The sequence below is a fragment of the Lissotriton helveticus genome (assembly GCF_964261635.1).
Source record: "Lissotriton helveticus chromosome 1_1 unlocalized genomic scaffold, aLisHel1.1 SUPER_1_unloc_33, whole genome shotgun sequence".
Classification (NCBI taxonomy): domain Eukaryota; kingdom Metazoa; phylum Chordata; class Amphibia; order Caudata; family Salamandridae; genus Lissotriton; species Lissotriton helveticus.
Window position 1 is genome coordinate 8,993 of NW_027611674.1, and position 20,209 is coordinate 29,201.

The window sequence follows — 20,209 nt, forward strand, 5'->3', positions numbered from 1 at the left end:
AGACCTCAGGCTCAAGACTGAGATCGTTGTTTTCTGTCCAAGAATCCCCACGTTGTTTATTGCATTAACGATTGTTTACTTCAAAATAGTTGTATCCATGCAACGAATGTCTTTTCAGTCTTTAATGAATGAAAACAGTTTTCACTTACTTGGTGTCTGCAGAAATTTCGGAATAATCTAACCATGTCCTTTATTTCTTTTCTTGTAGAAACGCTGATTGGTTGAGGAAGGGACCGGAACCAGGAAGAAGGATCTCAGGGAAGAAAAAGGCCGCCGGACCGGAGCCGAGAAATCGGACGGCTCAGGAAGGACGAGCACCACGCAGGATCTGGGAAGACGAAGACGACGCTGGGTTCAAGACGCTGCCGCTCTCAGGTAAGTGGGAAAAAGACGAGCACAAGCACAGTTCGTAAGGAGGGTTCAGTATTTATAGTCGTACATGGGTGGGGTTTTTATATAAAAGCGTTGAGCTGAAAACCCGTGCTGTAATTTCAGTTTGTATGCTAATAAGAGGTGCACATGCTACACGTTGCTCTAAATCACTGTAACCTTTAAGAGATGCACATGTTACACGTTGTTCTAAATCACCATAACCTTTAGGTATGCTAATGAAACAAACTGCCAACAGAACCATGCACGTGTAGGTCGGAGTGGGGAATGAATTACCTAAAGAACAAGAAACCTTCGCTAATGCAAATTATTGTTCCAGCTAAAAATGAATATGACGAAACCCTGTTTTCATTGTTTGGAAAGTGGACACACCCTTTGATGAATGTTAACCTTAACAAGTTCAAGGCTGCTTATAAAAGTTAGTATCTACTATGTAGAATCTTACTCCTGTTGAAATCTTTTTCTGAAGAACCATAAAACGTATGTGGAACTTAATGAACACAGGTTAACTGTTACCTGCGCAGAGAGTTACTCTTTAGTACAAAGATTTATAACATATTCAATACCTCTACACACCTATGATGCTTAGGATCAGATGTGTTTTGTAAAGACTTACATCCATTACCTGGACCGAGTGTACAAAATAGGTAGACAAGTCATATGGTACTTACGCACCACTATGTAAACTATAAATAAAACAAACAAGCACACTCATTGAGATGTTATCAGTGATGTCATAAATTATGTCATAGAACAAGTCATGAGTGATATCGTATGGAAGGTCACAAGTAATGCATGACGGGGCGCAAGTTATAGTTAGCGCTGCTAATAACCGGTGAATTTCTGTGATTTTTCTAGTTCAAAGCATTAATGTTATCACTGACATACTCACCTAACCGCCTAACTGTAACAATACTTAAACCTTAGTTTCTTTTAGTATATATATAAAAAAAAAAAAAAAAAATATATATATATATATATATATATATATATATATATTACCTACTGGCGGTCGCCAGTAGGTATATATAGTTAGGATTTTTTCTCTATGGGATTTTTGAAAATTCTATGTCTAATAACTTTGGCGTTTGTGGACGGAATTGGCTGAAATTTTCAGGAAAATGGCACATTTTGTTTCTGAGCAGCCCCTGAAAATTTTGGGGGGGTTCGTCAAGGGGGGGCCGAGAAAAAAGGGGGGTCCCAAAACGCGTTTTTCCCATGTTAATTTCCATAGGGCGGTTGGCCTCACTTTTAGCCCGAACGGCTGAATGGATTTGCACGAAACTTGGCAAAATTGTAGGGACTGGTAGCCCGATGTGCCTTTTGTAGGTCTCAATATATGTGCTCCAGTGGATTTTGAGAAATTAACGTTTAAAAAAAGATATATATCTGTAACAGCGGACTGGGCAGCGGCCCAGGACGCGTACTTTTCGCGCAACGGAGCTTTGTGAAGCGAAGCTGATTGGTTCTCCGGCGTCTGTCAACATTCCAAACAGTCCGTAGCGGCCGCCATCTTGTCTCTCGGTAGGATCGAGAGACAAGAGGAGGTCAAAACAAAGGGGGAAATAACTATAAGGGGGCATAGTAGATCCTCGCTGACCCCCTAGGTTTGATGTGGAGGTTTTAAAAGGGCCCCGCGGGGCAAAAAAAAAAAATAATAATAATAATCGAACGGCTGAATGGATTTGCACGAAACTTGGCAAAATATTAGGGACTGGTAGCCCGATGTGCCTTTGCTAGGTCTCAATATATGTGCTCCAGTGGATTTTGAGAAATTAACGTTCAAAAAAAGATATATATCTGTAACAGCGCTCCGCTTCGCGTAACGGAGGTTTGCGAAGCTGATTGGTCATTCTGTCACTGGGCTATAGTTGGGCTACATCTGGCTGATATTTGGGCTACATTTGTTTTTTTGTGTGTCTGGCGGCCATCTTTGGGCTACATTGGGCTACATTGGGCTTCATTGGGCTACATTCGGCTAATTAGCAAATAGCTCATCGCAAACTAGGAATGGTAAAGAATCGCTATTTATTCCTTAAAGTTCGCTATTTAGGAAATGCAAAAAACTTTGATGATACATATGGCGGTTCATCTCTAACAAGATAAGAAGCATAGGGATACATTTATGATGACTGGCGCATCACCAGGGATGTGTTAGTCATTCTGTGCCGCTGTTCCGTCACCTATGGTGTGCTGCATTTACAATGCGGCGCATCATGGGGCAAAAACAGCACAGATGCGTGATGTATCTGTGCCGTAAAGGTGGCGCATTGCTGGAGTTGTATCGCAAGTGTGATGAAGCTCCAGCAAGGGTCGGGGGTGCCCCTGTCGCAGGGTTTCTGTTCTCACACAGAACTGTGGACAGAGGATTGGAACCTCGGCGAATGCATTGCTGGAGTTGTATCGCAAGTGTGATGAAGCTCCAGCAAGGGTCGGGGGTGCCCCTGTCGCAGGGTTTCTGTTCTCACACAGAACTGTGGACAGAGGATTGGAACCTCGGCGAATTAGGGTGTCCCAAAACTCACGTTAGTAATCAAAAACTCCTTAGCAAGCTAGGTACAGTGTCACATTGGATATAACAAACTCTCAATGTTTAGACAATCCAGAATATGAACTTATAGTACCTCAGGATACGTGGAACTCATGAACAGTCGGTCGTTATAGATTTCTTAGAAACCAGAACATGGAGTTAAGAAGAACAGATGTGTATTTGAAATGTTTATTTACTAATGCCGTCTTCTCAGGCGTAGTACCTTAGATAATAAAAGTACACATATTATCAGTAGCAAAATTACCAGCATAGTTACTAGTACATAAAAAGTGAATGGTGATAGTATGTTAACATGCTGTAAATGAATAAGAGTTAGCAACACTTATAAGCAGCCGCGGGCCGTGGAGGGAGTTACGGTGAGGCAGGGAGGCGGGGAGGAGGAGAAGCAGGGTGGAGAATACAAGTACACATATTATCAGTAGCAAAATTACCAGCATAGTTACTAGTACATAAAAAGCGAATGGTGACAGTATGTTAACATGCTGTAAATGAATAAGAGTTAGCAACACTTATAAGCAGCCGCGGGCCGTGGAGGCAGTTACGGTGGGGCAGGGAGGCGGGGAGGGGGAGGGGCAAGGTAGAGAGGGCTCCACCCTGCTTCTCCCCCTCCCCGCCTCCCTGCCCCACCGTAACTCCCTCCACGGCCCGCGGCTGCTTATATCTCACCCTCCCTAATACACATATTATATTATTTGCTAAGAAGGTCTCTTTGTGTTGGTTTAGGGCGTGCCCATACTTTAGTGTCTTAGATTTGAAGGAATCACATCAGCATACACCAGCTCTCTCTTCATGTGAACCGCATCAACTGTTGTGTATGTGTGTTCGGCAAAGCAATATAAAACCCGCCTCATGCCCAGAATTGGCAGAAGTTGCACTTATGTTATGAGTATAAAGTCGTGGAGATCAGACCTCATAACAATTCTGTATCGTGTTGTTCTTGAAACTTTAGCACTCGCTGTACAGATATAGTTTAACAAGTAAAGCAGATAGTAGACCAATAACATATTATTCTCATGTAAACCACGATGAACTACTAGGTGGAAAGCTAAAGCAACAACTAAGTGTCGTGTGCAGAAGTTGCAAAAAAGGAAAAATGGCGTTTAAACCGGTAATGAGCCCATGCTAACTTAACACGGTGTAAAGATATCCAGGACCTAGATGACACCTCCCCATGATCCGGAAACGAACTGAATAAGATAATAGAAGTGCCATCTCATGAGAGCAGATTGCAAGTTTATATGTGGACGGTCCGCAAGGTAAAGCATTAAAAACTAGGAAAATTTAATGCTAAAGAAAAATAAAACAGCCAAGTACTTTATCGAGTCTTAAGCCAATAGGCAAGGTAAATAATAAAAACTTGACAAATAAGTCAATGAATTGTCAATGAAATGCTAGTACTCAGCATATCAAACATGAAAAAGGTCTATGACATAACTGTGTATGCAAAATAAGCTGCAACAGCCTCCAATAGGAAGTCACCGTCTTCATCCGAAAACAGTTCAGCCATCCAATTTAAAAGCGGAAAAGAACATACGTGCTCTCCCAGCACCGGATCCTCTATCACCATCAGAGGACAGCTCGGTGGGTTTTCAAGAAAGCTCTGTTCCAAGAAAGACTGTGCTGCCGCCAGTAAATTCCAGGGACCAAGTAGTCCATGCATCAATGCCACAGCCATAATCCTTTCGCCAGGACAAACCAACTCGTGAGTAATGATAGGAGTCATCAGCTGATTAAAGTCGACGTCAGGAGAAACCGGTCCGCAGAGACACAAATCAATGGCCCAATCGAAATCACAGGTCAGGCAGTGAAATACAGGCTGGACACAGGTGAAGTAGGAGAATCGAAAAGATAATCCATATGCCGTGCTTAATATCGCCAACGGCATTGTGCCATAATATTCTAGCATGCGATTGCGGAACAGTGTCAGCAGCTGCAGGGTGGGAGGTTGCATAGGAGGGACATCCATATTTAAAAATGTAAAAAAGCACAAGAGCGTCCGCTGGTAATGCAAGTAAAAATGCCAATCCACGAACCAGAGTGGAGAAAATAGAATGAAAGGAAGCAGGGATGACTCCAAAGATTTTCTCAAATGAAGTCACGAGACCACTGGTAACAACTTTAAAAAAGTGCGCCAGGGACTTTGTGGAGGATGCGTTAAAGATAGTCGGAAACATGTTGCTGAAATTGAAAGGCAAATCTTAATTGAAAAGGGTGTGCACCTCTGTACGGGCGTTCGCTATGTGAAGTACGAAAGTTTCACGGGCCGAACTCAAGGCCACCTCTCTCTGAGACAAAAGAGCTCTTATTCTTGCCATGCCGTTGAAACGTGTCCCAAGGTTGGTATTTGTGGCCAGATTGAAAACTCCCTATGTTCATGTGTGGGAGGAAATAGAACATTTCTGCAGCAAATAACCCGTTCCCTTACTGTTACGATAAAAGGAATACTTTTAATTAACTCAGAACAATCTTCATTATTGAGCATCAAATAACTACCATTTTCCAACAACTTGAACGTGGGGATGATAGCAGGAACTGGCGTGCCTTGCAACACGCAAGCCATATTTGGTCGGTGTTTGTTGCATGAACCGTGTAACTGTATGTGCCTACACATTAGTGAATGATCTGGCGTCTCAGTGCATTCCTCTCCATTCAGATAAACTTCTTGATCATCTTTGAAACATCTGTATGTGTATGGAAGCGACCAGACCTCATGAAGAAAAGCACTACCTAAAGGTTCATAACGACCTATTGGTATATATTTCATACAATTTGAAAACTTATATAAAGCAAAAGGCAGCGTTATTAAACCGTGGATAAGGCATGTTGCCAAAAAACCCGCAATCCTCTGCTGATGATGTCACTGAGCATGTCATGAATGATGTAATATGTGACATCATCAGCAGTGGATTACGGGTAATAGTATCTCTAGTTTACTCCCCTATAGCTGTCTTTCTTTTAACATAAGTGTCTGTTTCCTTCCCTTATACTTACTGTTTTTGGTTCGCTTCCGGTTCGCGTACCGGCGAGCGAACTGGGAAGCGAACTAAGAGAAATAGAGGTTGGCACAGTTCCAAATATTGTACCAATTTTTTAATAACGGGGAGGTAGTTCTGAAAAGAACTTTTTTTTTTATTTTTCTGAACATTTTTTTACTGTTTTTGAATTTTTCGGAACAGTTTTATATTTTTTTGGGTTTTTCTTGGAGGGGGCAATGAAAACGATTCATTGTAAAGGGCTCAACAGGAGCAACAAAACAAAAAAAAGAAGTATTTATTATTTTGGGCGTTTCGTACAAACTTGCATATGATAGTCAATAGCTCTGTTGATCAGAGTGATGCTTTTTTCTCCGTAGGAAATGAATCCATCGCAAAATACGCAGATGTGTTTTACATCACCAAATCTCATTTGTATATTTGGCACCATCTCCCTGCCCTCTGGTCCCGTTACTTCCGGTACAACAGATCTTCTGGCCATAATAGGGAGATTATCTAGGTCGTTCCGAAACTGTGCAGCACTGTAGTTGTTAGGATGCCACCTAGTCATATGGCGATGCATTGTGTAGTTTCCGAAACTGTATTTTTTGTCGGTCCCTCTGGACAGTCTATCTTGACATATAAGGCAAGTTACGTATCTTGCATTTACTTTTTTCTGACCTTTGGGAATTTTAAAAAATTGCCAAATGAAGTTTTCTTTCCGGTGAGACGTCCTGGGCTGCTCAGGCAAAAACTGCCTCTCTTCGTGCTCGTCCTCCTGTTCCTCTTCTTCTTCTTCTTGTTGAATTATAACTTGAGCAGGTGGTCCACTCTTCCTTGGATGTGGTGGAGGTGGTGGGGAAGCACCAGCTGAAGCTACTAAAGAAGCCATTGCTCAGTGATCACAAAGGGTCTTTCTCTCACAATGATGAAAGTCAGAGTGAGGAAAGAAGGAGGGATTTTCATCATTTGGGAAAAACAAGAGTTCTCAACCAATCAAAAGTGTTCATTTTAGATTATATGACCTAGTCTTACATCATTAGGAAACCAAAAGTGAAATGAACCAATGAAAAGTGTTATTACCAAGTCACATGACTTGCTGTGTTTACGTTAAGCGCTTTGCAGGGCCTCCCGGTTTGCTCCCAGAAACCTGCGCTTTGCGACTCGCTTCGCGTACCAGTTCGCTAACGTAGTACGTCATATGACGTATCACGCGACAACGTGAAACGTCATGCGGACGGGAGGCGTCACGATGTTGTTTTGTAACGCGGCACTTGCGGTAAAGAAACATTTACCGGCTCGCGGTCTATTTCGCGGCATCAAGGTCAGCTAACGGGAAGCTTCCCGATTTGCGAAGCGGGAACGAAGAAAAAAAAATATTTAAAAAAAAAATTATTCATAAACATATAAAATATATTTTTGGATTTAAAGAAGAATACATTTTACAGCTACAGATATTAGCTGTTAAAAAACCAATGAAATTCACAGAAAAAACCATAGGTTATAGACCATATATAGTTAGGAATTAGCATTTACAAAACCTTGAAAATTCACTGAAAAAACCATAGGTTATAGACCATATATAGTTAGGAATTAGCATTTACAAAACCTTGAAAATTCACTGAAAAAACCATAGGTTATAGACCATATATAGTTAGGAATTAGCATTTAAAAAACCTTATTTTACTCACACAAAACCATTGAAATTCCATATATAGTTAGTTGCACTAACTATATATCGCGCACCCGCAATCCACTGCTGATCATGTCACATATTACATCATTCATGACATGGTCAGTGACATCACTGATGACATCACTGATGACATCTCAAATGACATCACTGATGACATCACTGATGACATCTCAAATGACATCACTGATGACATCACTGATGACATCTCAAATGACATCACTGATGACATCACTGATGACATCTCATTTGACATTACTGATCACATCACTGATGACATCATTCATGTGATAATACGATAAACCTCTTCAGACTCTAATATAACCTTAGATACACTCAGTGTAAACAGACACTCATAGACTGTCACTCATCCATGGAGTTACTCAGACACTTAGTCAGTCATGCAAAGAATCAATCACACCTCCATTTCCTCAACTATACAGTTATACACACCTTACTTATTCAAACATATACTAAAACATATTTACTCACTTATACAATCCTGGATACAAGTTCACAATGATCCATACAGCCACTCACACATTCACTGGCTCTTATGCACAGTTATTTATATATGGTAACTCTCACATGTACTGTGTTTTACATATGTACTTACTTTGACATGTAGCACTGAGATATCCATTCACTCACCAATACACTCATGCACACAGTCAACCGCCCATACAGCTGTTTCCACATGCACTTTTGAACCCATACATCCAGTCAATCAACTGCTCACACATCTATGCAGAGAGTCATACACCTCCCAGCCACCCACACACACACTCAGTCTCCCATACAAATGCTTGGGCAACCAATCAATAACCCATACAGTTAATCATATAGCTAATGATCAACACATGCAGCAGTTTACAGAACAACAGACATAATGATGCACAAATTAAGACAGTTTAGTCACTAACCCATGCACTCAGTGAGACACATTTAATCAGTCACTCATACAGTCAGCCATGCCCCTACTAAATCCTTCATCAAGACACTTATACATCCATTCATTCTTCAATATGTAAGACATATTTTAACTTTACAGAATTATACAGTCACTGGATGACGTCATCAGTGATCTCATCAGTGATGTCATTTGAGATGTCATCAGTGATGTCATCAGTGATGTCACTGACCATGTCATGAATGATGTAATATGTGACATGATCAGCAGTGGATTGCGGGTGCGCGATATATAGTTAGTGCAACTAACTATATATGGAATTTCAATGGTTTTGTGTGAGTAAAATAAGGTTTTTTAAATGCTAATTCCTAACTATATATGGTCTATAACCTATGGTTTTTTCAGTGAATATATATATATATATATATATATATATATATATTACCTACTGGCGGTCGCCAGTAGGTATATATAGTTAGGATTTTTTTCCTATGGGATTTCGGAAAATTCTATGTCGAATAACTTTGGCGTTTGTGGACGGAATTGGCTAAAATTTTCAGGAAAATTGTACATTTTGTCTCTGTCAGTTGGTGTTTAGACAGGTTAAAGATGGGGAAAGTCATATTTTGTTCTACCATTCGTAATACTGGTTCCTCTTACGGCGGAACCCGGGGGTGTATTGGTTCCGTGACCACCCCCTGCGTGTTGGTCTCTGTCTCTGCGGTTGTCCTTGGCCTCTCCGGTCCTGGGCTAAAAAAGGCTGTCGCGACGTAGAAGGCTGTGGTTCCTGCCCACCTCTATATTGATGGTCCGACCCCTTCTCACTGTCAGTATCGGAGTCAGTAGCAGAAAAAGTTGTTTTTTTACCGTAACCTCGTGATACTCCCTGTGGGGGGCCTGATGGATGGCCCTGAGGTTGATAAAAATCCTTGGCAAGGTAGGGATATGTTTTTTCCTTGCTGTATCTTTTGATATCAAGCTGCAATTTGCTTGTCTTTTTGTGGGAGTTGAAGTCCTCAAAGTCTTTAATTGTGAGGGCTACTTTGTCAAGTAAAGCCTTCGCATTAATAATGTTGGTGTCTGAATTGATTTTCAGCTCAAGAGCCTCTATTTCTTTTGTCAATAATTTGATGTGTTTGAGTGCAGTTTCAATACTGAGCACCATCCAAGTGCGCGAGCACTTGTTTGAGGCAAAGCTGAAATGGAGCTTAAATTCTTCGTCCTCCACAAATATTATGGGAATGTTTCTAATTTGGAGGCGAGTTGGAATAATATTCGCACTCAAACAGTCCGTAAGGAACTTCTCATGAAGTTCTGTTCGAACCAGTTTTTTCGCAGTCTCTCTAGTTGATTTAAATCGGACTCACAGGGAAGGTATGTCGTGGAGCCACGGGCTCCTAGTAGGGCGGGACCTGATGCAATTTTCAGGACATACTCATCAGTGTATGACAGGGTCTCTGCCTCAGACATATGTATAGACAGATCGAAAAAAGAAGAAATTAAACAGAGACAGACAATATCTCACAGAAGGACAAAAACCACTTAAAAAAGTGACCCACAACAGACCAGCGTCTGCGCGTAAAACGTGAACAGATAACGGGTAACCCAATAAACCCTTGTAGGTATGGGCAATGAGTAGTTCAAAACATGAAAGCTACAAGGGATTTAATTCATTCACTGAGTAATATAACTTTGGTGGTATAAGTCAATTAAGTTACTTCAAAGGAATCTAACTGATTAATATTCCTATGATATCAGCTAAATTCATACAAACAATCAATGTTAACAGAAGAAGCAAAAACACTCGGGCAAGTGAACAGGTCTGAAATTTTTTTTATATAAAGAAGTTAATCAAAAAGTTAGTTCATGGGGAATCAGAAACAGAAAATGGGCACAGTGAAGTTATGAATGAATGTACGCAGAGGTCAACAAATCAATACATAACAAATCATCAACTCCTATTATTTGGAAAAAGGGTAACCAAGTCAAACAATGAACAAAGGTATACTCTTGAAGCAAGATTTAAAGCTTAAGGAGATGATGATAAGGTCAACGTTTCGGTCGCCAATGCTGTTGTCTATGAGACCATCATCAGGACTGATATTATGCACAAAGTGGCCCCCTAAACAAAAACAATATAATAAAATAAAATTACTAAATTGCCCAACTCTCGATTCAAATGAATTATATCAAACTGCCAGGCAATCCAACCTCTAAACTAGAGAAAAAAATCCTTGATCTGACGAAAACTGGACTTGCTGGAGGGTGGCTGAGTGAGAGAGAAGCTGCGTTTCTTATAAACAAAACACCTACAGTCCCGGCAATTTACATACTGCCCAAGTATCATAAAGACCAGACATGTCCTCCTGGCCGGCCTATTGTGTCCGGGTGTAATTCCATCCTCAAACCCCTGGCACAATATGTTGATTTTTTCATTCGTCCCTTTGCCACTGAAAATGTACACTACATTAGGGACAACACTGCAGTTATTAATGTGGTTGACAATCTTCCCTTTGACAATACGATTGAGCTCTTGGTGTCAATTGACATCGAGAGCCTCTATACAAACATTCCCCAAACTGATGTCATCTCAATTCTCGAGAATTTATTGGAGAGTAGACCCAGACCCCATGCAGTTCCTACTGATTTCATTATAGACTGTACTCGAATTCCTCTATGTGAAAACTTCTTTATTTGTGAGAAAACCTTCTTTAAACAACAAAGAGGAGTAGCTATGGGTGCAATTTTTGCGCCGGATATTGCAAATATTTATGTGTCTGTTTTTGAGGACCTTTTTGTCCGAAATGTCATCAATCCTTTCGCAGCCAACCTTCGCTGTTGGCTGCGATATATTGATGAAATTTTTTTCATTTGGCAAGGCTCACAGGAGAGCCTCTTGGAATTCCATCAATGGATAAATACCAGAAATAGGAATTTACAGTTCACTCTTGTTCACAACCAGAACAGCATGGACTTTTTAGACATTTCTATTAAAGTTGGTGAGGATAACAAACTATACACCACACTTTTCACTAAACCAACGGCAAGGAACACGCTCCTTAAATATAACAGTCACCACCCCCAGGCGCTGAGAGATGGGCTTCCGTTTGGACAGTTCCTCCGTTTGCGGAGGAACTGCTCCAGACGGATAGACTATTTTAATGAGGCCAAACAACTCCAAGCCAAACTCCGCGCCCGTGGATACCCTAACAGACTTCTCAAACGCTCTCTCAAACTAGCGTGGTACAACGATCATGAGGCACTGTTGCAGGCTAAGACCAAGACACCTGTTTCCAAACTAGTGTGTGTTACAACCTTTGGCACAGCTACCAACTCCATCAAAAAATTGATCCTCAAACATTGCACATTACTCATTGACTTACCAGAACTCTCTGAGAAGCCGATGTTTCCCTTTAAAAGAGGCTCTAATCTTAGAGATAAGCTAGTACATGCCTACAAAAACACTGATATAAACCTTATTGATAACTTGCGGCAACTCAGCCCCATTACTGGACATTATAAGTGCAATCATTGTGCAGCATGTTCAACTACGAACAACTTAAAAAGCTTTCCAGTGAAGGACAAAACCATTACTCTAAAAGGATTTTCAAATTGCAACACGACGAATGTCGTTTACTGCATCCAATGCCAGTGTGGTTTGAGATATTTTGGTAAAACCACACAAACAATCAAAAAACGCATTCTCCAACACCAATCAACAATTCGTTGTCGCACCGAGAATGCTCCTTTGGTTGACCATTTCACTCTTAAAAATCATACTGAGAGGGACCTTCTTTGGTGGGTTGTTGAAATTGTTAAACCAACTATCAGGCAATCCAATGTGGATCGCATTTTGACAATTAAGGAACAACGTTGGATTTGTTTCACTGACTCAGTCAAAAATGGGCTGAATTCCAGCACAGAGAGGCAAACCCTAGCCTGTCTCACCTAAAGACACACATTTTCAGGTGATTGCTATATTGTGGACACACCTTTGGCCAACTATTATCCAGCTTCCATGAGCCATTTGTTGTTCAGTACATTGTCATCTGAACGAGTATATCTAGACCTGGTTTTTCTTCTAAATATATATGTTAGTTAGGAACTGTTGTCCGTTGAATCAGCCCTTACCTTGTTTGTATACTTACGAATACACCATGGTTAATTGCACTAATTGGGATTGGTTCTGCTAATGTTTGTATAACCATATTTTTTGCCTCTGTATGTATTGACTTTTCTTCACAGACATTTCAGTTCATGCATCAACATTTGCTGATTTATATTTGTCTTAAAAACTGTTATGGAATAACCGTGAGGTTTTGAAAGAATCATTTGGTTCTGTCCTCCAAAATAAAATACATTGGTTTTGATTATACTTTAGATGCCTTAACCGACATTGTGATGTGCTATAGATAAGTTGTTGTCTATGTGTATCTGGCACCAGTGTTTATTGTAGTCATTCTGGGACACTTCAAAATGGCCGACACATTAGCGCGGTCTACATTTAACAAACAGACTTGCCTTACATACATGGTCGGCTTTTCATTTCCGGCTCATGAGATTTAAATAGAGGAGCCTTGAGCATAGGCGTTATCTCGGCTCATTTCGTCCTGATGATTTACTTTTCCGAAACGCTGCCGTTATTCCCATGTAAGTACGATCACCCGCGTTAGCGGTTCTCCCGTTTCCGACTGGACTCTTTAATAACATAGCGGACATTTCATGGGGTTGTGGTGTATCTTTTTAAATACTTCAGGCACCCTATCCGATTTGTGATAACTGTAGTATTGCAGCGTTCAGTTTCTCCTGACACTGCTCCCGTGAGGTCTTTTTCATTGAGCGGCAATGTTAAACTACATTGTGTTTGTAGTCTGAGTTCCATTAGTTTGAGATACACATTATAAATACGCTAGCTCCCTTTTCCTCGCGTTAACATTGTTGGTAGGACTCTATATAACTGTCCTGTCTATCACGCTCTTGCAAACTGTGCCCCAAGTCCTTGAATCCTTTAGTTGCAATGCCTTGTCTGTTAGCATTATTGAATTATACCCCTTTTGTGTATCTCCCAGGGTGATTATATTATCTTATTTGAATCTCCCATCTCTAGAAATATAAGATTGGTGAGACTGCGAGGTCAATTCATTACCCCATCGTGTATGCCATTGACGCGTTGATATTGATTATCCTTCGCAGGTATGGTCACTAACTTTAAACTAATTTCGATGTCCTTTCTATCAGTTACCGAACACTTAATAAGATACAAACATCCCCTGTTGGCTTTTTGTTTTGCTCCAACAATAGATATAATTGCGGTATCTGACTTGCCCTTGAGCACTTTTGGCTATACCACTGCCTGACACTCTTTCAAGTAAGCACAAAAAAAGTGTTTTACTTTATTAACCCAATGGTGCAGTGAACACTGGGGTCATGATACAATGTGCTTTTTATCACAGGGCGAATGGAGCACCTTCAGCCACAAATGTTAAGAATGTTCTATGTACAGTTGTGTGCTGTTAATACATTGGTCTCTAATATGTGTTGTGACCCAGCTATGTTATTAAATATTGATCTCTTTCTTAATACATGAACATTATGAAAGACCAGGAATGTTCCTCTGTTTAATTTTGTATTTTATATAATATACATTTTGATAAATAATGATCATGAATGTTTTTAATTCACATGAATTACACGTGAATCACACCGTGCTTTGTCTAGTATATAGGGTTATTGTTTGCCAATATAGAAATTTTCAATCTGTGTCAGGGCAATTTAGTAATTTTATTTTATTATATTGTTTTTGTTTAGGGGGCCACTTTGTGCATAATATCAGTCCTGATGATGGTCTCATAGACAACTGCATTGGAGACCGAAACGTCGACCTTATCATCATCTCCTTAAGCTTTAAATCTTGCTTCAAGAGTATACCTTTGTTCATTGTTTGACTTGGTTACCCTTTTTCTAAATAATAGGAGTTGATGATTTGTTATGTATTGATTTGTTGACCTCTGCGTACATTCATTTATAACTTCACTGTGCCCATTTTCTGTTTCTGATTCCCCATGAACTAACTTTTTGATTAACTTCTTTATATAAAAAAAATATTTCAGACCTGTTCACTTGCCCGTGTGTTCTTGCTTCTTCTGTTAACATTGATTGTTTTGTATGAATTTAGCTGATATCATAGGAATATTAATCAGTTAGATTCCTTTGAACTAACTTCATTGACTTATACCACCAAACTTATATTACTCAGTGAATGAATTAAATCCCTTGTAGCTTTGATGTTTTGAACTACTCATTGCCCATACCTACAAGGGTTTATTGGGTTACCCATTATCTGTTCACGTTTTACGCGCAGACGCTGGTCTGTTGTGGGTCACTTTTTTAAGTGGTTTTTGTCCTTCTGTGAGATATTGTCTGTCTCTGTTTAATTTCTTCTTTTTTTGATCTGTCTATACATATGTCTGAGGCAGAGACCCTGTCATACACTGATGAGTATGTCCTGAAAATTGCATCAGGACCCTCCCTACTAGGAGCCCGTGTCTCCACGACATACCTTCCCTGTGAGTCCGATTTAAATCAACTGGAGAGACTGCGCAAAAATCTGGTTCGAACAGAACTTCATGCGAAGTTCCTTACGGACTGTTTGAGTGCGAATATTATTCCAACTGGCCTCCAAATTAGAAACATTCCCATAATATTTGTGGAGGACGAAGAATTTAAGCTCCATTTCAGCTTTGCCTCAAACAAGTGCTCGCGCACTTGGATGGTGCTCAGTATTGAAACTGCACTCAAACACATCAAATTATTGACAAAAGAAATAGAGGCTTTTGAGCTGAAAATCAATTCAGACACCAACATTATTAATGCGAAGGCTTTACTTGACAAAGTAGCCCTCACAATTAAAGACTTTGAGGACTTCAACTCCCACAAAAAGACAAGCAAATTGCAGCTTGATATCAAAAGATACAGCAAGGAAAAAACATATCCCTACCTTGCCAAGGATTTTTATCAACCTCAGGGCCATCCATCAGGCCCCCCACAGGGAGTATCACGAGGTTACGGTAAAAAAACAACTTTTTCTGCTACTGACTCCGATACTGACAGTGAGAAGGGGTCGGACCATCAATATAGAGGTGGGCAGGAACCACAGCCTTCTACGTCGCGACAGCCGTTTTTAGCCGAGGACCGGAGAGGCCAAGGACAACCGCAGAGACAGAGACCAACACGCAGGGGTTGGTCACGGAACAAATACACCCCCGGGTTCCGCCGTAAGAGGAACCAGTATTACGAATGGTAGAACAAAATATGACTTTCCCCATCTTTAACCTGTCTAAACACCAACTGACAGAGACAGAAATCTCGGTCCTCTCCCAAGGGCTTTCTTTTGTGCCAACTAATAAAAATGAGCTGTTCACGACCAAATTAGAATTGTAAACATTTTTCAGATCAATTCGTCTTAAAAATTTCTTTGCTCAAAAATCTTCCTTACCCCATTTTGACACAACATGTTTACATCCGGCCTCATCCTTTTTTCCGGCTAATAATATGGTGGCCAAAGAGATAGTCACCTTTAAAAATGCGGTGATTACGGAAATTGACAGGTTTTTCAGGAAACAACCATATGTTAACTTCAATCTGTCTAAGGAACAACATCTTGCCTTGACCCGTCTCAAATCATTGCCTGAGACTATAATTAAACTGGCGAATAAAGGCGGTGGTATTGTCCTTTGCGACAAGACAGTATATAATACAGAGCTTCACAAACAACTCTCGATTCAAACGAATTATATCAAACTGCCAGGCAATGAAACCTCTAAACTAGAGAAAAAAATCCTTGATCTGACGAAAACTGGACTTGCTGGAGGGTGGCTGAGTGAGAGAGAAGCTGCGTTTCTTATAAACAAAACACCTACAGTCCCGGCAATTTACATACAGCGCAAGGTTCATAAAGACCAGACATGTCCTCCTGGCCGGCCTATTGTGTCCGGGTGTAATTCCATCCTCAAACCCCTGGCACAATATGTTGATTTTTTCATTCGTCCCTTTGCCACTGAAAATTAAGTCTACATTAGGGACACCACTGCAGGTAATAATGTGGTTGACAATCTTCCCATTGACAATACGATTGAGCTCTTGGTGTCAATGGACATCGAGAGTCTCTATACAAACATTCCCCAAACTGATGTCATCTCAATTCTCGAGAATTTATTGGAGAGTAGACCCAGACCCCATGCAGTTCCTACTGATTTAATTATAGACTGTACTCGAATTCCTCTATGTGAAAACTTCTTTATTTGTGAGAAAACCCTCTTTAAACAACAAAGAGGAGTAGCTATGGGTGCAATTTTTGCGCCGGATATTGCAAATATTTATGTGTCTGTTTTTGAGGACCTTTTTGTCCGAAATGTCATCAATCCTTTCGCAGCCAACCTTCGCTGTTGGCTGCGATATATTGATGACATTTTTTTCATTTGGCGAGGCTCACAGGAGAGCCTCTTGGAATTCCATCAATGGATAAATACCAGAAATAGGAATTTACAGTTCACTCTTGTTCACAACCAGAACAGCATGGACTTTTTAGACATTTCTATTAAATTTGGTGAGGATAACAAACTATACACCACACTTTTCACTAAACCAACGGCAAGGAACACGCTCCTTAAATATAACAGTCACCCCCCTCAGGCGCTGAGAGATGGGCTTCCGTTTGGACAGTTCCTCCGTTTGCGGAGGAACTGCTCCAGACGGATAGACTATTTTAATGAGGCCAAACAACTCCAAGCCAAACTCCGCGCCCGTGGATACCCTAACAGACTTCTCAAACGCTCTCTCAAACGAGCGTGGTACAACGATCGTGAGGCACTGTTGCAGGCTAAGACCAAGACACCTGTTTCCAAACTAGTGTGTGTTACAACCTTTGGCACAGCTACCAACTCCATCAAAAAATTGATTCCCAAACATTGGACATTACTCATTGACTTACCAGAACTCTCTGAGAAGCCGATGTTTGCCTTTAAAAGAGGCTCTAATCTTAGAGATAAGCTAGTACATGCCTACAAAAAAACTGATATAAACCTTATTGATAACATGCGGCTACTCAGCCCCATTACTGGACATTATAAGTGCAATCATTGTGCAGCATGTTCAACTACCAACAACTTAAAAAGCTTTCCAGTGAAGGACAAAACCATTACTCTAAAAGGATTTTCAAATTGCAACACGACGAATGTCGTTTACTGCATTCAATGCCCGTGTGGTTTGAGATATTTTGGTAAAACCACACAAACAATCAAAAAACGCATTCTCCAACACCAATCAAGAATTCGTTGTCGCACCGAGAATGCTCCTTTGGTTGACCATTTCACTCTTAAAAATCATACTGAGAGGGACCTTCTTTGGTGGGTTGTTGAAATTGTTTAACCACCTATCTGAGGAAAATTGAATTTTGCCTTGTCATGTGTCCCTACGTGTTCCCCATTATATGTTATATGTGCATGATCGATATGCATATGTTCCCTCTTGACCGAATAAAGACGCAATTATAGTTGTGTCCAACGTTAGTATGCCAGTTATCCAGTCCTCGTGAAAGCAACGAGTATTAGGCCTATGTTGCCAATGTTTTACATTGTGCACGTTAATTCATTGAGTTGTCCCCGTTTCTAGGCCTCATAGGGCCCGGACACCAGATTCGAGCTCCAGTCTCCTGAAACCACTCCGAGGAGCGATACAGCCCCTCCCGCATTCCTGACCCTTCACTTACTCTCTGCCAAGCAGCGCGGTGCCCGACCTGGCCTGCCTGCCTGTCTGCCAAGAATATGTTATGCCTCTAGTTATCAGTTCAACTCCCCGGCTTCACATTCCTAAGCTAACGAACCGCATAAACATCTTCAGCTATAGTCTAGTCTTCCTGTCTCCATGCAAGAGAATTACTGAATTAGTATTCATAGAAGATTCATAGCACACGCAATACATGTAGAATATATGCATGCACCAGCCTTAGTGTCAAGTAGCCTTTGCTCTGATGACATTTAGATTCTATCAACATGTACTCCAAACACAAGATATCAGATATGCTATAGGTACATGTCGTCCTGACATCCCAGACTTTAGTCTCCTCTTCTAGTGCAGAAGTCAGAGCCCCCAGCTCTCCCCAGTTACACGTCATGGCCCGTTTGCGCGCACTAGTAGGTTAAAGGTTCCAGCTGCCCAGGTAGCCCCCCTCCATGTATCCACCCATTTATGACACTTCTGTGACATTTACATCACATGTCTCCGTGCACGCCCTGTGCACGCCTTCTTTGTACGCCCATATGTTCTTATCTTTCGTGTGTCACTTGTTACGCCTACTGTATGCAATGCAATTATACTGTTTTACTATATATACTGTATGATGTTAATGAGACGTGGCAGCTGCCATTCCCTTTTTCCTTGTGTCTGTCCCTTCCTGAACCTTTGCAGGTGATGGAACCCGATGGTCCATTGGCTCGAGCCATCTGATTAAAGCCCATTCTGACTCAGATATCACGGATCCTGCCTCTTATTTATTGAGCTATCTGTTTTAGTTAATGCATAGAAAAATAGTACCGGTAATTAATTATTTATTTACCACATAAATGGCGCCCGAACAGAGACGAGCCCCTTCCCCACGCGCCGGCGATGTAACGCAGGCCCTCTGACCCTTCTACAGCCGTGACGGACCTCTACTGCGCACCTGCAGATATTTCTGCTCAAGTCTCCCTCAGGCCCACGGAGGAGACGGAGACTGCGGTCCGGCATCCAGACGAGGCGGCGAGGAAGGCGGGTCGTCCCGACCAGAGCCCAAGCCGAGAGAGCAAGGTCCGAGGTATCCGGAGGCCCACCTGTAACCGAAGCCCGAAGCCCGAAGCACATGCGTAGTGCGTAGCAGTAACTAGACGTCGTAGCAGTCCGGTCCAGTCCGAGGCCTTCAGTTTTGCTTCCCGGTGAGTACCGTTGCTGGGGGTATCTAGACGGGTGTTCATTAATTTGTGCCCGGTCCGACGGGTTTGGGTACACAGATCCGGTCCGACGTGTTCACCTAGGTGGATACGGTATGACGTGTCTCTTTAGGAGACCGGTATGTTCTGTACTGTTTTAGCAGTGCATCCAGTAATTCTAGTAAGTCCGTTCTCGAGAAATTCAAGTATTGTGTTTTCAATGTATCAGGTAGTATTCTGTTCGAACTGTTATTAATGTGTTCTTGATGTCGTGGTATGAATGATTGTTTTGCTATTCATTACTGTGTTCATTGTGTATTGTGTTCAAGTTCAAGTACGGTTCAAATATGCCTCTGTTTTCGAAGTTACGTCAGATAAAAACGAGAAAAGGGGTACTCGAAGAATCAGTTCCTGTCCCTCCCAGGGACAGTCCTGGACATTTCATGTATCATAAGCATGGCTTAGATGCCATACTGTATCTAGATTTATGGGTTGACTATACCAAACATCTCGAAGAGAAATATAGATGGCCTGTTTCAGGAACATGGGATGCCGAGTGCATCATGAGAGTAGAAGAAGCATTATGGAAAAAGAAAGCCAGAAAGTCCCAGAAAGATGCCATAGAGTTATGGCGTAAAGAATCCCATAAAAGAACAGAGAAAGAATTCAGAAAAGCAGAATTAAGTAGGGAATCTTCTGAAAAAGCCCAAGAAAGGGAATTACTAGAAGAAG

At 41.2% G+C, this 20,209-nt stretch overlaps 1 long non-coding RNA gene across 1 annotated transcript; it reads left to right on the forward strand.

The window, feature by feature from the left end:
• The first annotated feature begins 206 nt into the window (after positions 1–206).
• On the forward strand, positions 207–19,039 carry LOC144805927 (uncharacterized). The gene is made up of 2 exons (XR_013605632.1): positions 207–375; positions 14,325–19,039. It is a non-coding gene; the product is annotated as an uncharacterized LOC144805927 (long non-coding RNA).
• The last annotated feature ends 1,170 nt before the right edge of the window (positions 19,040–20,209 follow it).